General features: G+C 39.2%; 1 protein-coding gene across 1 annotated transcript in view; it reads left to right on the top strand.

Annotated features, from left to right (window-relative positions):
- LOC134536341 (nephrin-like) overlaps positions 1 to 22,694 on the top strand; it is a 699,671-nt gene that overhangs the window by 588,523 nt on the left and 88,454 nt on the right. The window lies entirely within an intron of this gene.

Genomic DNA, 22,694 nt, shown 5'->3' with positions numbered 1-22,694 from the left:
ACTTCGTTTGGGGGTTTTGGTAAAAGGTGTGGAGGAGGGGGGTGGGAACTGGACGGCAGGGACCAGCGCGCAACGCTAATAAAGGCAGAAGCATCAGTTTTGCCCGACGGTGGCGGACGAATTCTATGGATTCCGTCACAGGCCCACGGCCCGGAGGGCTTCCATTCCACGTGAAGGGGAGACGTTGAGCGAGCATCCGTGGACAGAGAAATATTATTTTTCAGGGGATGTTTCTCTCCTTCCTCCCTCTCTCTCTCTCTCTCTTTCTTTATTTCTATTTACATCGCTTCGCCGCCTCGCGACGGGCATCCTTCCTCGCATCCGTCCTTGTCAGAGCCATAAAGTGCTTCTTGTTTACTTCAGAGCCGCTCTCAGTGCTCTCCCAGAGACAAATGTGTTACTTTTCACTCGACATGGAGATGAGCCTTTCCCCCCCTCCCCTCTCTCCAATACCACCCCTGCCTCGCTGCGGATATATTTCACTTAGAAATGAGAGAAGGGAAAACATTCGACGAACGCTTAACTCTGTTATTTTTGTACTACGCTACTGTTGTGCAATCATCGGCCTCTTCGCGTAAGCAACTACGGGCACTTTCCCCCTCGGGGGGGGGGGGGGGGGGTCGTATTCAATTTATCCTGAAAGACCTACGCGGATAACTTTTTTTTCCATTACGAAAAAATATATATACATATTTATATAATTGCATGAATTAATGTGAAATGATTGTAAATTTACTTTTAACTGTATTGGTATTGTTTTAACAGAAAACCATGAATAATTTTTTTTTACATCTTACTTAGTTATTGCAGCTAGCCGAAACTGTATTGAAGTTGGAAAATAATTTACAGTTAAATAAAAAAACATGCATGAATCTGTTGCGGTTATGTTTCGTCGTTTTTTTTAATTGGTAAGACGTTTTACATAAATGATATTTTTAATTTTTTTTAGAGATTCACTAGAGAATAAATCTTAGAAACTAGAATAAACAACACAAATAAGAAAACTAGGAGATATATTTTGATGTCAGAGTTAAATAGTTACTTTACAAGTATAGAGTTCTTATAAAGGAAATTCAGCCAGAAGCAAAAATAAATATAAATACAATATAAACTGCAGAAGTATGACAAAAACAAACTAACAACAATATATACATACTAAAACCACTTCCCATTTCCTATTAGTTCGTATTCCGGGTGAGTTTTGTATTTTTTTATTTGTCTGGCCTAAGCAATTCGGTAAGAAGTAGGCGTAGGAGGGGGGGGGGGGAGTGTGTGAAATATAAATATCAATATAGTTAAAATAGCGCACGTAGCATAAAGAGACAATTAGCACTTTCACACAATCTTGCTTTTGAGAATGATAGATTTCCTGAAAAACTTAGTGTGAAAGTGTATAAAGACGTGTCAGAACAAGAAATAAATATAACAAATATTTCACATGTTAATAATTGAAAAAAAAGATAGCAACCCCCATATGCATAACAAAACAAATTTAGTTACAATAAAGTGTAACGCTAATCTACATAATAAAATTCTTAACACTGAGTGACAGACAATGCACAGCTTAAACCGGTGTACCTGGAGATTTGAAATTTAGATGTAATATTTCTTGAGTACCCTAGGGGAGCACAAAGGAGGGATTTTTTTTGAAATTGAAAGGTGCGTTAAAGTTTGTATGAAGCGAAATACCACTCAATGTCTTTCTCATCTAGAATCCACAGGATCTATTACACCTACACACTTGAAATTTGGCTCATGTATTCCTTTTACTACGTAGACATCCGCTAAGAAAGTATTTTACGAAAATCATCTATTAAGGGGGGTTTCGAGGGCGTTAAAGATCACAATTCCTCTATTTTTCAATGCTATTTGTATTTTTGGTGCTTTCTTCGTCTCCATGGCAACAACTATTTGCATTGTTGATGGTATCTGAATCTCCTGGCGACGTCTTTCATATTTTAAATCTTTACTCTCTTTCAGATCTTAATCAACCTGCAAGGCGGGTTGCGGGAGCGTTAAATATTAAAATTTCCCTTTTTTAAAGTATACTTTCTACATGCTCGAAACTCTGCAGTGATGTTCCTTATATTACACAGCCATTAAACGTTTTTTTTTCCTTCTCTAAAATCACCTCCCAAGGGTGCTTTAGCCAGGGAAACGCTGGGTAATTCAGCAAGTTCTTTATAATGTTGTAACATCTTTGTTTAACCATACTTACTTCGTGCTGGAACGTTTACGATTCCTCCAAGCGATTTCTTTCCCAGCTATTAAAAAATTCTATCATTAGCCTTTGTACAGCTACGGTTTTTTTGTTAACCAATTGCTAAATAATTTGACTTTTTATGTATGGCATAACAGACACCCGCTCCATAGCTAATGCCACATGAATTGAAGTACCTCCAGCGAAATTTTCTTCGCTATCCTAGCAAACGTATGAGTAAAAGTATGTATTATGTTTGGTTATTTGGTACTAAAAGAAATATTTAATACTGTACAGATTTGAATACAATTTTAAACTGAGGTAGCATATATATTGAATTTAAAAATGGGCTGCTTATAATTATGAAATTCCACCCCCTTGGGAGTGAAAATTGGGGATATAAATCCATATATAAATTCATAGGAGGTAAGACACGGGGCATTAATTACAAACATATAAATAGTGGATGTTCTCTTCTGTTGTCCCGCCAAGCAAAAAAAAAGTTAAGTCTTCCTATTCTTGATTCAAAGACAACTCATGCGGCTATACGCCAAAACTTTGGAACTGCCTTATGATCACAAGCTAAACATAGCGTGACTTGTTACGCTACCGTGATTATAATGATATATTACATTGATTTCAGCGATTTTCCAGAATTAAAATAGATGAACAAAAGCAGCATGCATCTTTTCACGTATCTGAAAAACATATAGAACACTATGTACACGTATAAAATTGTACAAAAAAAATACTTTACATGCAAACCGTCCTACCGCAAATAAATATTAGAAAAGTGCCGATGGTTTTTATCATCTTAATCATTAATTTGCTATTTAAACGGAATGAAATCATTAGGATCACCCTCTCACACCTACCAGTGGCGTTTTTAAGCATTATTATTAAGTTGTCGGGGAGGAATTTAATGTCTAAAATCCAAAACTAATGAGCTATACTTTGTTTACCGATTCCATTCGTCATTACAAAAAATAGGTAAAATTATATTTACTAGCTTTTCAGGGAAATGTGTTTTTTTTAATATATTAGGTACTTACTCTAGGAGCATCACTGACGCGTCTAGCAAGCAGACGGAGTGATAATTTGTGCGAACGGGGTATAGAAACATGTAGGTATAGTTTGATTGAGTTTCATTCCCGTTGGATTCGTTTAAAAACTTCAGGAGGAGATCTTGTATTTTTTTTTCTCCTGGCTGTTTGGGGAGTTAAGTTTTTACTCGCTCCAATATAAACCGCCCATGGCATCTACCAAAATATCCACACTAATTTCAAAGGACACGTCCTGTAGAGTCGAAGAAGCATGTAGCGCGCGAGCCAAGTTCGCCCTTAGCAGGCCTGCTCTTCTATACTTTCGACGCCCTCTGTCGCGAGGGGCGGAGGGTATTTCGCTTGCCACTCGCCGTCTTGAGGACGCTCGCGTCCTCCTGGTAATGAGACGCCGGGTCGCCGGGCGTCGTTTTTCATTGCGAAAACGTCGCCGCTAATGTTTCCCCTTCTCCCCCTTCCATTAGTCCTACCCTGCCTCTCTCTCCCCCCCCCCCCTACTAGCGCGCCACGTCGTGAGTGGTTCGCTCGACGGGACGCTTCCGAATTCAAAACACTTGTAGCGCGAAATGGGCTCCTTGGGTGTCGGGAACGGAGATGAAGCGGAGGGTTGGGGGGAGGGGGGGTTAGAAAGAAATTCGACCGGGAGACCCCCTAGGAAGAATAATGTGGGTTAATGACCAGGAGGGGGGGTGAGAGCCTTGGTGGAAAAAAAAAGAGGGGGGGGAGGGTCGAGGACGCCGCTAATGAAGCGTAGCGACGGCGGCATTGTATCGTGTTTAATGAGCGTCATCGTCGTCGTCGTCGTCGGAGTTTGCAGGCCTCCCCCCCCCCTCCTTCTCCTGTCACCACTTTGATCCTCTTATTCCTCCTTGGAGCGTCGCGTGCGCGCCTTATGGATGGTGATGGATGGCGGGCTGACGTCGCGTCCTGGCATGACCCGGAGAGGAGGGTTGAAGTAGAGGGGGTGGGAAGGGGGGTGCATTTTGCATTCCGCGCGGGCTTCCCCTGCCGTCTTCGAGACACCCTGTGCCCAACCTCCTCTCTCCCCCTGGCCCCTTGCCAACCCCGCTGAAGAGGAGGAGCAGAAGAAGAATGGAGAAGAGCGTAATATCGACGACATTAACGGCAATTAACCCCTCGGTCGAGGCCGGCGCCTCTCTTCGCGTGGGGCGGGGGGTGGGGGAGGCTATCTGCGTGTCCGCGGCGGAGGCTAGAAGCAAGACAAGAGTTCCCGGCGCAGCTGCTTATAGCCGTCCTAGACGTGCTCGCCGAGACCAGAGGAGAAACCGTGTCTACGGGAGACCAGCCTCGACGCCCGGGCGAGTTGCAGCTGCAGACGTGGAGAACAGCCGCCAGGGCCGAGCTTCTCAGCTCAGGCGAGCCCGACGACTACTGTCCACCACTGTGACTGCCGCCAACTTTCACCTTCCTTCCCGATCACGCGCGATCGGATCGTTTGAAATTTTGTAACTTTTTCAATCGGTGTCTTGTCATTCGTTTAGGGTCGAACTTACACTGTAATTTTTTTTTTGACGTGACAGCGTCTAATAAATCGATGAACGCCGGCTGCATGCACGAAAAAGTGTCCCGTTGCGCTGTGTCCCGTTACGCTCATTGTACGCTTGCGCCGCATCTATCTCTCATCCTTTCGATTGTAACCACCATCGATTTGACTTTTTAGAGGCACATTAAACTTGAAACACTCCCATTCGTTTATCATCGTCTTATCCTTAACAGAATAACACAGATTGGAAGAAGTTAAATAGCAAACATGTATAAAAGTTATAGTTAAAATAATCTCTTCGTTAAAGTAATAAACACATTTGAATAATTAATGAGTGCAAATAAAAGTTAATTTATCAATTAAATTGTAGATTTCATTTCACTCCTTCTTTGTATCCATTCAAAATAGTGATAATTCAATAAAAACGATTCAGTTGTATTCATAAAAGTATGCAATCATTTAATTAATGTTTTGTTACGACGTTGTCACGTTAAACTATCGTCCGTAAACCGACTTTACAGACAACCAATTTTTTTTACTTTTATAAGGTTAGTCCATGGAAACTCAGTTGCCTACTTCATCACTTGTGAAATTCTAAGGCAGAGCTTTGTACCATTTGCAATTTTAAAAAAACTCTGCCTTGCAGTTTTACTAGTGATATCGTTTGGAAACTAAGTTCCTAATAATTTTCTTTGTAAAAAGGAGAAAAGAAATTACAGTCCAACGAACACACAGTTGAAGTGTGTAACGATCATGCATCCCAACCTCTCTCAATATACCAAAGATATTTTTTTTTCCTAACCTAACTAAAACTAAGTGTATTTAAAGGAGGGGTCCGTGTTAGGGAGGGACCTAGGTGCGTCTCAGGCAGAAGTCTATACGCCTGCTCATGCTGGGATCAGCCATGCAGGGAGAGGGTCGCATGCATCGTGTACTACGAGGGGATTGGCCAGCCACGGCAGCATTTGGTGCCATGACTAACTCCCCTCACTCTTAATTCTAGTCTATAACTAGAGATAGGTTGGGCCCAGGCAAACCTGCTTAGAGACAGGGATAATTCTGGGCACAGTTATGTGGGGTGCCAATTTGCACGTATTAAGCGAAGGAAAATACAGGAGACAGAGGACGATCTCGATAAATGCATTTGTACAGATTAAAGTTTTGTATAAAGTTACTAATGGCCATACTTATGGGTGTAATTTTATAGTCAACTAGCTGAGGGCTCCCCGCTTCGCTAGTTTTTTTTTTTTTTTTTTTTGGCACATCTGTGCAGTTATTCCGGCCGAGTTCACTCTAGTACATTCGAGAACATTCTAATACACTCAATGACGGGTGGTCGATAGTGGGGTGTTTGGTGGCCAGTTTAGTTTAATTCATTCGAGAACATTCTAAAACATTCATTGACGGGTGGTCGTTGGTAGCTGTTTGGTGGCCGATGGTAACTCGCAGACCTACGCATACACCAAGTTCGAGAAATCCCAAACATTATAAAAGATTCCGAACGTTTTGTAGACCACTTTAGTCGAAATTTAAGAAAATACCCGAGGTCAACCACTTTAAACATACATTCCCCCCACCACCACAGCTACCACCATAGTGCACCATAGGGAGACTCAAGGTTACTACCACACACAATCATCAGTGCTCTTTGCTGGGTATTTGTGGCTGCAAGGTGAAATGTACGGACACACACTTCTATTTATGCATGTAGACTAATAAACTAGTAACCCTAAACACAATTATTATTTTCTTTTCTTTACATCTCTCAAAAAGTTATAGAAAATTGCTAACATTATTTTACTTGAAATCATTAAAAATATCACAAGTATTTAATAGACTTAAAATATAAAATTCAGAAGTTTCCATGTGTGCGAATTTGGTTAAATTAAGTACGTAAGTTAAAAAAAAAGTTATGCTCATCGAAAGGATAAGTCAAGAAAAATAAAAGTGGCATTTTTGTAACAAAATTATCTTCAAATTTTACTTGACTACGAATTGATTTTTCGAGAACGCAACAAAAAAAGTTCAGCATAGAACAGTTATACAAATAACTGTTACCAAAAATTTTATAAATTTTGTTTACCACCTAGGAAGTAAAAATATCAGTTTATTATTCATTCCTATACAGAATCGTACTCTAAATTTATTCCGTCTGCAGACATGCTTCCAAAAAGAGAACGATAAGTGTTAGGAGTGAGTTTTTGCGCGAGTTATGATGGATAGGCTGACGTGAAGTTTGACATCGATCAAAGTTGAACAGTATACGTTCGTATGTTGCAGCTATGGGGAAACCCTTCCGAGCATCAGTCTACCGGCATTTCAGATTCTGCGTAGTGTAAACATGATTTAAATATTTATGCACTATTATTACCATTTGATACGCTGGAAATATATTTTCCGAACCCAACTAAGCACGGTAGCGATGAATCAAGTTAGTTCCTAAACATGACGAAGACATTCTTAACCCAAAGAATATTATTTACTAATTCTTGTGAAGTCACTCATAATATATAATCATCTTAAGAGTAAATTAAAGACAGGATGATCAGTAACAGTGCCTGCACTGAAAAGTAAGTTATACGCAGTCACAAATATTTTATAATAATTATATCTGTCCAATATTTTGAAGTTAAATGTAATTGTACAGTGACCTTCGCAATTATCGTTAGTGATAGCATTTTTACTACTTAATGCGAATTATTATTACGGAGTCACTGCAGAAATATTTCTCTTTTAACAAGAACATTTAGTTAAGTGTTCTTAGTTCCGATCGCATTAGGGGAATAGTTAGGTACGTGATAGGGAAACCAGTTAAGGAGGAGTCAGCAGGGGAGAGGTTGAAATGACGCAGAACACTTGCATTCTTGCGCAATAGCATAATTTAGTGCTTGCATACTTTGATGTTTGTGTGTGTTTTCTTGATCTGCGAACTTAGCCAAAGAGGATTTGTTTCCTATACTTAATAATATAATCAGCAAGAAGTTTCACTCCGGCGCGCGTGGACTCAATGTACACAGGTGCGAAACCCTTCATATCCGCTCTTATGTGTGTAACCCGACAAGAGTCTGACGTAACGGGTGTTATGCAACGTGCCTAAACCCTCGCTTCCCAGCATCTTGTTTGTCGTGTCGCCCTTTTACGAGAATTCTGTTTTTTCTTCTTCTGTTTTTGGGCGCCAAATGCACTCACTTCTCTTTCGGACGATATATTTTTTTTTCTCTCTCCCAAAACTGGCTTTCGACAACTTGGAAAACTCTCGACCCCCTTTCGTCCCTTCCAGCGCCTATCTCGGGAAATGTCCAACAATCTGTGGCAGACAAATGCCCCTTCCCCCCTCCGCCCCTGAAGCTTGCAATTTTGTTTACGTCACGGCCAAACCCGCCGGCCAGCCGACATGCAAACTTTCAGCAAAACCTTTCTTTTGTTTCCTTTGTGTTCCGTCTCTCTCTCTCTCTTAGGCAGTTTTACTCGCAGCTCCTCTTAATTCTGTTTTCCTCCTGTTTGTTTCCCTTCCTTGATATCGAATGGAAGAGGCGGATGTTTACGTCTATGCTTTGGCAGTTACAAATGCGTTCAGTGACCTCTGATGAATTTGAATTTGTGATCTACGACTCGGGACTTGGTTTCAAAAATACGGCCGTTTGCGGTTCTCTTTTTTCGATTAAAATTCTACGAAGATGTGCCGGTAAATTATTCTACTTTATTATTATTATTATTAGGAATACATACGACCGCAACAGAGGATTGAAACTAAATCAATGCAGAAATATTAGAAAGTACAGATACTTTTCTGACACGAACTGTTACTTAATTAGTAGGAGGTACCTTTAATCTATCGAGAGTTTTCGTTTAGGAATACTAACAAAAATACACGCGAGTCAGTTATTAAAATACCAATTAAGTTAAATGGAAAATGTTATTAACAAAAACAATTCCAGCAAGACCACGCAAGGGGTATTAGGAAACGGAAATTAGTTATCTGTTTTGAAGTAAATTATTATTTACTTTGTTTGTACCGTTCATGACTCTGTTTCAGTTATTGTGACCTCTTAATTGATTCACTAGGTGCGTAAGCAATCAATCGAGTTTTCAAATATTTTACGCGCTAACTTGGTCGTGGCTAACTTGTGGCCAAGAAGTAAACAACCTCAAAAACCAACCGGCGTTTAGCGAAGTGTTGCTTACCTCGACACTATTGCTAAGTGCAACTTTAGTCAGTAGCTTCAAGAATTAAAGATAATCGCATTTAAGTGCGAACGTTTTTTTTTGGGGGGGGGGGGGAGTTACTTCCAACAACGGAGTTCTCGCGTATCCGCGATTTTCTGACAGCATCTGATATGAAAACTGCGAGGCCGCCGTCACACAGATTAGCATGATCCCACTTGGATCCCTTTCACAACCTGGACTTCTCCAACAAATACACTGTATCTTTAGTTAGGTGGGGGAACTTAAAATCGTGCTAATAGCATGGGTAAAGTTTTCCTTCTTAATTTCGGCCTGTAAAAAATCAGTAAGGAAGTATAAGAGCGACGCTCGCTGGTGCTTCTAGCGCGGTATCGCCCCTAAGCGCAAGGCTGTGAGCTGGCGCGCAGTCTTCTCGTCGTGCACAGGGCAGCTATGAGATTCGAGCGATGACCATAACATTATGTGGCGGAGAAAAGACTATAAAGGTGTAACGCAATTCCCTTGAGTTCTTTCAAAAATATCCATGCCTACAAATTATTCAGAAAAAAAAAAAGTGTTTCAGTCATATTCACTCTTCTAGAAAGGTAGTTGTAAAAATCAATGCACAAACAGAACTACTTCCCTCAGTGTATCCTTAAAGCCTTGCAACACGTAACTATAAAGAGTGTAGAGAGTAGCTATCAATAAAAGAACTGAATTATCGGTTCACATTATTTGCGGTGCAATAAAATTGTTAGTTGAGTTATTAATGCATCAATTATCTGCTGCATGCGCCTAATGTTTTTCGTTTCCAATCTTACAAGTATTTTTAATAGCTATCAAAAGTTGCCAAGTATGGATTTTCAGGATAATTTAGAAAAAAGTTAGAAATCTGTAAATGTTTTTATCCTTTATAAGTAGAGACCGGAAAAATTCGCGATTTCAATGACCTATAGGATGGACTCCAACATCATCTGCGTACTCGGACGAACTACACCTGCTCATTGGCTACTGACTCGTGACACATGTTAACTGGAATGATCGTATTCGATACTTCTTTGGTAAATTGTTTCTCATTTGGCTCAGAGTCCTTCAAATAAACTGTTGCCCAATCACTGAAGCAGCAAGAAGGCAAACAACGTATTTGGTGTTCTAGCCTATCGCGAAATGTATCCGCGAATTTTGCAGGTCTCTATTCATAAGGATAAGAGAAATTATTTTATACTTTTTTAAGTCCGTTATAAAAACATGGTACATTATCTTTTTTATTTTTTTGACGTGACAACGTCTAATAAATCGATGAACGCCGGCTGCACACACGAAAAAGTGTCCCGTAACGCACATTTTCCCGTTACGCTGTGTCCCTTTGCGCTCATTGTACGATTGCGCCGCATCTATCTTCCACTCGATTGGAACAACCCATCGATTTGACTTTTTCGAGGCACATTAAACTTGAAACACTCCCATTCGTTTCCTACTTTTCCTATCATCGTCCTATCCTTAACAGAATAACACAGATTGGAAGGAGTTAAATAGCAAACATGTATAAAAGTTATAGTTAAAATATTAATCTGCTCGTTAAAGTAGTAAACATATTTGAATTAATGAGTGCAAATAAAAGTAAATTTATCAATTTAAATTATAGATTTCATTTCACTCCTTCTTTGTATCCATACAAAATAGTGATAATTCAATAAAAATTATTCAATTTTATTCATAAAAGTATGCAATAATTTCATCAATGTTTTGTTATGACGTTGTCACGTTAAACTATCGTCCGTAATCTGAAGCTTTGCACACCATAGCGTGTGCGTGCCCAGATAGGCGAAACCCTTAGCCGCTAGAGGCCCTCCACGTCAGACGTATGTCGCAGGGTGGGGGGAAGGAAAAGCGGGGAAGCGGGGAAGCGGGGAAGCGAGACCAGAGAGAACTCCTCCCCCCCCCCCCCCCTCCTTGTCAGCTGACAGACAGGCATCGGAGGATGGTGATGGCGTTCCCGTGTTCTTGAGTTCAGTCATCCGCGGGGCCGCGGCGGAGCGCGACTCCTTGGGGGGGGGGGGGGGGCGAGGGGTTGTAGGGTGGAGGAGGTGATTGGTGAAGGGATGAGCATAGCTCCGAGCCTCCGTGACGACAGCCGCCAGCTCTACGCAGGACGAACATTTTCAAAAAGATTCCTTCGGAGACTATTTACCAAGAAATAGTTTTGAAGCACTATACCAGAAAGATATTGTAATACTGTACAACACATGGCTATAGATATTTTTTTTGCATATATGAAATACGTTTTTCGAGATACTTCATTCAAGCATAATTTTTTTTAAACCCATTGAAAGAATAATCGAATATTTATTAATTAAAAAATTATTTTGATTTTATTATGTTTATTAATGTGCGCAGTTAGTACTTGAAAGCCATTCGGGGAAAGGTTTCCAAATAACTAACTATTGGAGGTGCTGTTGTTACAGCACAAACCTTGGTAAGAATCCGAAGTCGGTATTACTCTGGACACCTTTTTATTTTTGTAGTGGTGCAGTTTTTCTTGGATGTAAATGTAAAAATTTTCAAATATCTGTACTTTTACATGAATATTTCTGTTCCATTTGCAAAAAAAATAAATTACAGTGTGCACTCGCGAATCTAGGACCGCCGAGAGAAGCCAAATTACCTAATATACAATTTTTGAAACCGCGCAATTAAAAAAAGGGGGGTTGTCTGTAAAGTCGGTTTACGGATGATAATTTTAAGCGATAATGTCATAAGAAAACATTGATGACAAATTGCATACTTTTTAATTTTCAGATATTATTTACAGTTTTTTGCAAATTTAATTTAAATAATTTGTTTAAATATAATCACGAACAATAAGTTGAAAAGCCCGCCTTAAACCTGTTTGATATTACAGAAGATTTTTCTCGCACGGTGGTTGGCCGGTTCTTGCACGCTCGGCTCAGGCGGAACGTGACAATTTTTCGTGCGTGCAGCCGGCGTTCATCGATTTATAAGACGTTATCGCGCCAAACAGTACAAATCTAAGAGTTACCGTGACCACGCCTGTATAAGTGATACTCAACTGATTCCTAGAGATTTCGTATACCCCTTCATTCCCTTAGCTGCCCCTCCACCCTCATCGATAGACCTGCCTGGATCAGCGAATTAAATCAATGAATTCACAGTAATTAACTTATTTCTCATACCGGGCTGTAGTTGACTGTTTAATAAGTGTAATTGCTTCGGAATTTGAGTTCAAGGTGGAGGAATCCTCAGAAAAATCATCGGTAATCACACGTATATTAGCGAACTTAAATCAAAGGAAATAAACTGTTCGAAATTCATACATAGACTCAAATGGTGCAGTTGTAATAGATTTACACTTTTTTTATCTGGAGCATTTGCACTATTTCGGATCAATATTGTGATTTTATTCCAGCTTTCAAGAACAATATTAAGAAACTGCTCAAAATTAAACTAAAACACAGTCTGTTTATGCATTTTTTTTATTTTTTCAACTGAAAATAGATTGTACTTAATAACAACAAACTTTGTTTTATTTTGGTTTTGGCGTTCAAAACTTTTCACAATAAAACGTATGACTTTTTCAGACTTCTTTAAAAAAAAAATTTCGATTTGTCATTATTACAGATAATTTATTGCTTTAAAAATTCTTGTGATACTTATATGTTTATGATGTGGTTTGAGATTGTCTCAGTTTAGTTAAACGTGCATAGAGAAGCTCTTTAAACATTCATGTGACTCTTTAGTACTGATAATTTTCACTGTTGACCTAACTTGCCAAGTATATTTGACGATAGTTTATGAACTAACAACTAATTATTATTTCACTCGAAAGAAGTCACGGGCACAGATAAGTAGTATAAGTATACCTATTCAGTAAATTAGTTTTAAGCTCGTTATTAACAGATAGATTAATTAGCTCGATAGTTACAATATTACGTATTTCTATAAGTACTCAAGACTCACAAATCTTGGCATTCCAAAAATATATTTCAGGAAAAATTGTTAACAGCCGTAGCACAATTAGCACATACATACCATACCTTTATTTTGCTTCAGTCAATACGCCTAACATGTTCACTCTTCTCCTCTTAAACTAATAAATATTTATGCAATAAGTTCGTAATTTATCGCGTACTTTTCTTTAGATTATATTATAAAGCAAGCCATAACGAAAGGTTAAACTGTTAGTTGAAACATCATGCAGTGAAACTGCAATTTATAAGTAATAGTTTGCTTGAAATTTATATTTATCTGAAACGTAATTCACATTTGTCTTTAATTTTAATTTTTTAGTAATGGTATAATTAACATAACCATGGTTGACTATAACTTCGTGCCACATTTTGGCGCCCCTCTCTCTTCATCTGCCCATAACTTAAACATTTTGCATCAGTCATGTTGCACTGTTGTAAAGAAGAGCTGTATATTTAGAAGTGAACAGTTTGCATGAGCTGTGCGCTCAAATTTCATGACGTGAGCTCGTTTCTCCCTTCCCTATAAACCGAGCAAAGTAGGCCTCTAGGAGTGAGAAGCTAATATCTCGAGTCTCGAAGAATTACCCCCTTCGGAGTGGGGGAGTGTTATTGCTGTATGGACCTTAAAAAAACTTTTCCCTCGCCTTAGCAACCCTCTTCTGAAAAAATTTCGTAAACTCGCATAAGAATTACAACCTCCGTGCAAGGCCGTAAACCGGCCCAAGTTGTCTCTTCATAAGTGCCCGCCATAAAGAGTTTGGCTTCCGAAAAAAAAAAATCCCCATAAAGCTGCTCGCTCCGTTAACGGGGTTTGCTCCCGTCAGTGGTCTGTCCCGGACAGAGAGGCGTGGAGACCGCTGAGAGAAGGAAGAAGGGAGAGAGGGAGAGGAAGAATGGGGCAGACATAAACGCGCGTGTCTTCAAAGCGAGATGAGCCAGTCAACAGCCTACTTAACCGCGCCTTGCATTCCTTAAGAGTATGCATGCATCATCCCGAAAAATTCACCACTGCAGCTAGCTGTATTACTTACAGGCCTTCAAGTGCTAAATTCGTATTTAGACTTTCAGTTTTAATGAACCTTGAAAAAAAACCAGTACAGCCATTAGATCAAAATACGTAACAAAAAATCCAAATAAAAGTAACTTTTTGTAGTTTATTTTCCATTATGGCTGTAGTTTAGAACAACCAATTATTTAATCGAAATGATAAGGATTTTTTTGCATGCGTTCCAAATTTGATTTTTTTCCCCGCATTATTTTTATATTTGTTTGCATTTTTCGCGATTTTCATATTAAACTACTGAACCGAAAGAAAATTATTTTTCAGCAATTGTTATAGAATATTTTACCTGAAATTTTGCTTCAAATATATTGTTCACTGTTTGCGTTTCTATAAGTCGTAGGAATGCTATGAAGGAGTTATATGGTATATCTTGTTATTAAGGCTGGGTTATTGATAATTTAAATATCTCTCTCAAAACATAACTTGCAAAAAAACTCTGACGAAGCACATAAATTATTACATAAAATAATTTATTGGCTCTTTAGGTGACAAACTTAACCCCTTTAAATGATTTAAGAGTTTGTGAATTAAGTTTTAAAGTTGAAGTCATGTTTGTATTTAAATAGGTTGAAACTATTCTTTGTAAAATTTAGTTTGAAAATTTATTAGGTTCAAATGTAGCCAAGTGTTGTAGGACATTTGAGCAGCTTTGCTAGCATCCTATTGTCGCGCGTATTTTTTTTTTCTTCAGACTCATGAGCATTCGCGCGGAAGTTGTTTTGGCACTGCCTATCCTATTGGCTCGGCGTGACGTCATTGAAGGCGAGAGTGTTGATTGGCTTTCTTCAAACGGCGACCTTGTCGATGAACTGTGAGTTAGTTCATCGCATTGCCTTGTGGAAGACCTCTTCGTTAGTGGTAGTGACAGGGTTGAACTCGGCAGTTTTAAATGTTCCATTGATCGGGCATTATCACGCAATAGTTATAAGTAATTTTTTGTACTGTATAATGAAACGCTATACTTCCAAACATTTGAGCGTTTGCTTAATAATTGCAAAAAATTTGCAATAGGTTGTAATTTGACCCACCTGTACCGTCCAGAACAATTCCCAGGGTATGAATTACTTGTATTATTGAATTACATACGTGGAAACGAGAAAACAGATACTTGTTGGTTGTCAATAGCCTACGTTGATGATTATTAATATACATAACTTACGAAAGGCAAACAGTTTTTTAAATAATAATGCATTTTAATCTCTTATACTTTCGAAATTACATCTTAGCCACATTGTGGGTCTACTTGTGGACTGAAGAATTGAATACCTTCCAAAATATTTGTCTTCAACTTTTCGTTGACATGAAAATATTTTGAACGCGAACGTAAGTATCAAGAGGCGTAATTCCTGGAAAAAATATATCGCCTGTCTCTCTTTAAAAAAAAACCTAGAGGAGAAATACGTATCTCCAGTTTACCTCCCCATCCCCTTTATTTTTTTATTTTTTTTGTTTTACCTCGAGTCCTTTGCGATCAGTTTCTCCTTTTCATTTCCTTGCTTCCTCTCCGTGGAAAAATTTAATCCCGGCGACTTCCTGGCCTGCCGAAAACTTTCTATCTCTCTCTCTCTCTCTCTCTCTCACTCGCTCGCTCTCTCTCTCACTCGCTCGCTCTCTCTATATCTCTCTCCCACGTCCTTTTGTTTCCGTGGGCGTGTTTTGCAAGTTTCGGGAATCTGCGTACGGCCCTAGGGCACGACCCTGCTGGAGAGAGGTTTTGTGGGTTCACAGAAGCGACCTCTTCTTTCCTCCCCCACCCCCTCTCCTAGTGCTGTTTCCACCCACTTCCGTCGAACTCTTCACTCCCCCCCCCCCCTCCTTGTCAAAGTCTCGACGAGTCTCGTCAGTCACCGGGATCATAGAACAAGGAGGGAGATACAGAAGTGCGACTCTTACAGTGGAAACCGAATCCATGAAATGTGGCGCTATCTATTGGTTGGGCCCGTAACTACTAGCGGAGAAATATGTTTAAAAAAAACTCGGACGGGAGGTTCAAATCAAAAGTATTATGTTTATAATGTTAATTGAACTACTTGACGTCTAATTGCTTATTTAAGTATTGGAGGTATTTGGACAACACTAAGAATAAATGTCCGGGGAAAAATTCCGAACCCAGTATTACTGCGAACACAATTTGATAGTGCTGCAGTTTTTTTCATCTAAATGTACAAATTTATAAATAATTTGTATTTTATAAAATCTTAAACACTCGAAAACCCCTAGCCTTTCTACCCTATATGAACGGCTTTGACATAAAAAGCACCAAGGAACACATTTATTGTAAAATTGTGTTTTTTAAAACGTTTTTACTAACTCACTTTCGTCTGTCTGTATCTGTTCGGTACAGATTTATCAATCGGTTTTAAAATAACTTCTCAATGAACAAGAGACTTGAAACTTTGAACATATCTCAGAACTAAATAGCAATGCAATTTTAACTCGCTTTCTTTTCAGATTGTTTGTAACATATTTGTTTGGTTTTGGCAAAACCCCTGGATTCGTAGCATTAGGCTGCGAGCTGAACAGTACGGTGCTGCGGGTTGCATAACGCAGTACTCGCAGACGGTGCCTGTATCATGCACACAGGGCTGGGAGAATTGTCCGCCACACAGTCATATAGAGGTCTGGCAACTTTCTGTCCTCCTTGGTGAAACCCGTCCGCTTGGCAGAGCTCACAGCGACTAGCGAACTAACGGCGCAGATAACAGTTTAGTTTAGAACTTCGTTAATAGATGGCGTTGCATTGAAAATGACACGCATTTTCGTCTGTTGCGTCCGTCACGGCTTGTATCCATTCATGAATATATAATCGGTGATGGTCATATATCGGCCTCAATGTTTACATTTTGTGAGAAAAAAATGGTCCAGTAATCTGGGTGGATGAATGCATATATTTAACAGAATAATGTGAATAAAATATTTTTTTCTAGATATTATGTTGACTGAGCAACAGAAGAAATGTTTTATACACAATCAATGATTAAATACTTCAATTAGGTCATCAAAATATCTGTGCTGTCAGAGATCATAATTTTATGATTTTATTTCCTTTAGAAAAAAAATATATTGCACCCATTTTAGTGTAACGTGTAAAACATTGACGAGGGAAAACCTTTCCGTTTGATCCGTGATTCGAAATCATGACATGACCTTGGCTGGAAGTTTCCGGAAACTCTTTTACATTTCATTGGGGCGTCTGGAATACATCAGAGAGTGCCGCGCCAACTTGACAAAAAAAATCATTATTTTAATGCATTACTGAGGAAATTTTTTTTTGCTTGGCGTAAAGGGTTTTTTTTTTTTTTTTTTTTTTTTGTGAATCCTGGAAACTAAAATGTTATGAGTTGTTTTAAGTGAGATGTACAAAGTCTGTGTATGGCTTCCTATTTCGCCAGTAATATGCAGTTTAATTTGAAAAGTTTCAAAGAGCTCTGTTTTTTTTTTCAACGTCACGTGAAATTATATATTGCCGTGGTAAAAGTCTGCCAGGAGTGGAAATAAACTTTTTGTAACTTATAAACTAATGGTAAAACCATATTTTTTTTCCTTTGACTCCTTTTACAGATAGTGAAACATCTGTGTGGCAGAACCAAACATTAAATAGATAACATATATTGTAAATACGAAGAGTTTTATGTCGACGGTGGCTGTGTTCACTGGCACGTTGCGTTCACATATTGGGGGTCATGTGTTTGACACCAACAGCCCGAGTCGTTACTAAGTGGTTCCGAGCCAACTATTTCCTCGGAGGTTCCGTTGCCCTTAAGGGTGTGTGTGCCGTTCATTGTCATTATTTTATTTTTATGGTTTACACGGTTAAACTTGTACACATTTTGAGTGGTCAAACATCAACATAATTAAACATATATATATATAGTGAGTTTATTTTGCTGGCTGGTAGGTGCGGTTTAGTGAACGATCAGTAGAGACCGGAAAAATTCGCGAATTCATTTCGCGATAGGCTAAAATACAAATAGTTATACCTCAGTGCTGCCTCTGCTATTGGCTCACAACTCACCTGGATGACTCTGGGCCAATGAGAAACGCCCGACCAAAGCTTTATACGAATCACAGGCTGCTACGTTGGGACGTCTCACAAGACAGGAGCCAATGAGTGGGTGGCATTTGACCGAGTGTACTAAGAACTATGGAGTTCATCCTAGAGGTCATTGAACCCGCGAATTTTTCCTGTCCCTAACGATGAGTGTTACTGTGAAACTCTGCAAGAGAAATAAAAACAGTGTTATCTCGAGAGAAAAAAAGTACGTCCAAATCAGAGACGCAACAAGAAACAAGTGAAACAATAATAATCCTAATTAGGAAATAATGCTATTGGCTGCGTCGAGTTGTAGGACTGATTTCTGCCAGAAATAAATTGCTTCGATTCGACAGGACATGTTATCCGCAGAAGAAATTTTATTCGAGGAAATTTGTTTCAGAGAAGTTATTGTTTGCTCTCTCGGGTTTCATTAAAAAAGGCCTCCTTGTTTAATCCGTCGTCAAATTGCTCTGGGGAAAGTTTAAATCCGTTGTTGGAAGGAAGAACCTTTTAATTTACTGGAAAGTATTTAAAGTAATGAACACATTTTTACCCATTTTTTTGTGAACAAAATTAAAAATGTAAAAATAAACACCAGTTATACAAAAACTTTCAAAACTCATTAAGAGTCGAGGAGATATCTCAAATTCGAGGTAATTATTATTTGTCCCAGGAAAGTTTTGCCTGCCGTAGATTAAATAATTATGAGAACAACTATATATACAAAAAATAAAAGTGTGATATATTAAATGAGCTTCAGTTTTCAGGCTCTAAAATGAATTGTAAATTATTATTGAAATTTTTTTCCTATTGATGCCTGAAACTGACATTGATTAGCTGCGACGGGTCACTTTCCTTGTTGAATCACTAGGGGCCCAGAGTTGTATTCGATCTGAAATTGTATTCGTTTCGATAAAAAGCCTGCACAACTTAAAAAAATTATGTTATCAATAGGGTTTATTTTACAGCTTGAAGCAAAGCAGTAGTTTTTCGGATAACTCATTTTATTTAATCTTCGCGTATTTTCTTCTAGTGTCAATGCTCTCTGACTGGTTAGAGTAAATTAAATTAAATAAGTAAATAAACTATAACCCGGGTAGAACGCCGTCTTAGATGTTGGAGACGCAATAATCACACTTTTGTAATAATGAGTACCTACTTACACATTTCGTCTTGATTTTCCTTCAGCTTCATTTTAGCTTGTGTCACGCACATGTAATTTGTTTTCAATATTTGATCTAAAAGAGAGTGTGTGTATATATATACATATATATTCATTTTGCGACAATTAACATGGAAAAAGCATCGATACTCTCTGTAACCCTGGGACAAAGAAGCCGAACTTCGAAACGCAGTAGGATACACGCCGGCTTTCAGGGTGAGGGGTTCTGGGTTTGAGTCCCGGGTGAGGCACGGTATAATACTTGTAATTGTATAGATAAGTTACTGAGATTGTCAAAATACAAAATCAACATCGTCAAAAACAGAGGGTGGCCACGCATGCTTGATTACGTGGTAAATGTGTGGTAAGCCGTTTATCTTCTTCAGCTAATTGTTACGCCATGTTGGTTGGACGCCCAAAACATCGGCTGAAGTGTATTGTTTCCATTGTGGAATCAGTTTCAAGTTACTATTTCTATGAGAATGGCTGTTTTTAACGACATAGATTATGATTCATCCTTACTTAACATCATACGACGTTATCGAGCACCATTTCCGCAATGTTTTGGGTGGAACAATATGGTGATGGCGAGGTTAAAAAGTGTCTTCAACTACGTCACAGTATGCTGTCTTCTGGCAATTCCTAACTCCATGGTCAGATATTAGTCTTTAAAGAAACAAAGATCTACTTAATAAAACTCTATCACAGACCGACTGACAACGCACAGCCTAAACCGGTGGACCTGGATATCTGAAATTTGGAGGAAATATTCCCTGAATACCCTAGCGGCGCACTAACGAGGGATTTTTTTTTTAATTTACTTCCCTAAAGGGGTGGAAAGAGGTGGTAAAGTGGGTAAAAAGTCGCCTGATCATTGGCTGCTGACTTGTGAGGCGTCTCAGCAGGCTAGCTCGTGATTCGAGACTTTATCAACTCGAAGGTTTCTAATTGGCTAAGAGTCCTCGAGATGAATAGTGAATCAATTTACAGAAGCAGAACAAAGGTATAATTATTTGAATTTTTTTAGCACTTCGCGAGACGAACCTGCGAATTTTTTTTTTTCTTTCGGTATCTGCTATAGGTGATAAACTTGATTATGTAAATGAACATGAAAGCACATAAAATTGAAGAGGCGGGACCCATCCGCCTTAGAACGACCAGTCCCGCTCGTAAAACTGCCCGAAGTGGTGGATTTGGTGGCGGGACGCAAGGGGGAAAATGCCTGTCTCGAGCCGTTCCGTATTTCACCGGCACCGCCGCGCGCGAGCACAGAGCCGCTGATTGGAGCCCGCGGGCCGACGTAAAGACGTGTCCCGACGACTTTATTGGTTCCCCGGCCAGCCCCGTGTCACGCGCGCCGATAAAAAGGTTTTACGCCCTGTCCGGTCAGTTAGCGCAGGTGTGCGCTTGAACCCTTGAAGAGGGAAGGGGGGACAGGGGAGAAAATGTGGGGAGTGGGGATGGGGCGGGTCGCGAAAGAGAAAAGAAATATGGCTTTTTTCTCTCTCTCTCTCTCTCTCTCTCTATCTTTAATTTACGGGGTTAGCCCGGGACTGCCATTAAGAACCTGTCGAGGAAGAGAGGTGTTTTCTTAGGGTGCTTGGATCTACAGTCCATCCGCCACCCAACCCAAGGTACAGATCTATCACCTGATCAGCCTCTCGTCTCCGGGTTCTCACCAGGGCTTTACGCCATTACGCCATGACTTCCTCCCCGGGGCGTCGGACGACCTGTGGATCGGCGCGTGAGGGGAGGGGCTTAGGCGAACGAGGATCGCCAATGGGCGCGCAGAATCTTTTATTTATTTTTTACGTGTAACATATTAGCTCTCGGTATACGTAGGGACACCTGTATTTCGCGAGTACATTTCGTGTCAAGGTATTTCACAAAATACTGTAGCTTTTCTCCTGTGGTTATTGGCTGAGGTCGGTGAGAGGTTTTCGTCCCGCTCTTGACGGGGCCAATGAGAATGTGGTCACCGTACTGATGCACCCTCACAATTTGCCATGACTCTTATTAGAAAAAGCTACAGTGTTTAGTGAAATACCTTGACATGAAATTAAATCGCGAAATACAGATGTCCCTAGGTATACGGCATAACGTGTGAGTAATTTCTTTGGGTGAAGCTGAAGGGAAAATGTGTAACCGCGGTGCTGCCATCTGTGGTTGACAGCTCGAACCAAATCTCACAAAAAAAAAAACATTATATATTATATTATTAACTGGTTAATAAATTTTAACACAATTGGTGGTATTTAAAAAAAAATCCTTGGCGCGTAACTTAAAATTTTCATTGGTGTTTTATTCAAGCATAACAATTTTAAAATACGGAAAATATAATAGAATATTCAATGAATTTATTTCATTTTGTTTTATTGTGCTTATTAATGTGCGGGAAAGCTATTCAGGGAACTGTTTATAAATAACTCAAACTGATGTAGGAACTGGGATAACACACCACCAATTAAATTTACCGGCAAGAATCCAAAACCAGTATTACTGCAAGCATTTTTTGATTTCATGTAAATGTAAAAATTTATAAATATCTGTAAATTTGCATGATTATTACAGTTTCATTTTTTTTTGTTTAATTACCCAGGCCCAAGCTTCAACTTGATATTATCCAACGCTGTGCCAGAGAATTTCGCGATTTTATTTATTTATATTTTCCTTCCTCGAAACTCTTTCTATTCGTAGAAAACTTTCCATTCCCCCAACAGGTCCAACACAAACCTCGATTGTTTCACTTTAAAAATTTCTTGAATAAACGCGTTTAAAACAAACTCGTGGTTCAATGGCGGTAAAAAAGTTTTTAATAAAATCTCGTTTAAGGGAGGAAAAAAAAACCTTCACGTAGTTCGATATTCAGCTTCCGCGAATTTATTTTGTATTATAAAAAGTTTACTATTATTTTCTGAAGCTTTGGTGTTTTCAAAATATATACTACTGTTTCTTAACAGCAACAAGACGCCGTATATTGATTAATGTATTTATAAAAAAATATATATGCGCATTATCTCGTTTAGTGGCCCGTGATGAAATTGGTAATTTTCCTTCTTTAGTTTTTCATATGTTTATCTCTCCATTCCGAAGGTTCTCGTATGTTGTATTTTGGTCTACACGCATGCAATAACCAGAAAATTAAAAAAATATACAAAAAATATTTTCCATAAATAAATATATTTGACGTTTACGTTTGTCAACCCCCGTTTCACAATCATGATTTTGCATAGCGTAAGCGGGGCCCCTCATTGTGGGGCTTTATAATTCTAGGGGAAGATGCACCCGCCCTCCTACCCCCCTGGATCTACACACATGGTTTTAGCACGCTCTTTTAACGGTTAATGTGGTGTATCAATGACTTAATCTGCTCACACAATGCTAAAGGAAACACAATTCTCTTTGGCTGAAGGCGCATATTATATATACACAAGCAAACAAGTACGCGATCGCTAAATTATGCTTTTGCACAAGTACGTAAGTGTGCAAGTGTGCGTGTGCAAGTATATGTGTGC

This window comes from Bacillus rossius, chromosome 10 (genome assembly GCF_032445375.1).
Source record: "Bacillus rossius redtenbacheri isolate Brsri chromosome 10, Brsri_v3, whole genome shotgun sequence".
NCBI classification, from domain to species: Eukaryota; Metazoa; Arthropoda; class Insecta; order Phasmatodea; family Bacillidae; genus Bacillus; species Bacillus rossius.
Note: the sequence above shows the minus strand (reverse complement) of the source record. Positions and strands in the feature narration are given on the sequence as shown.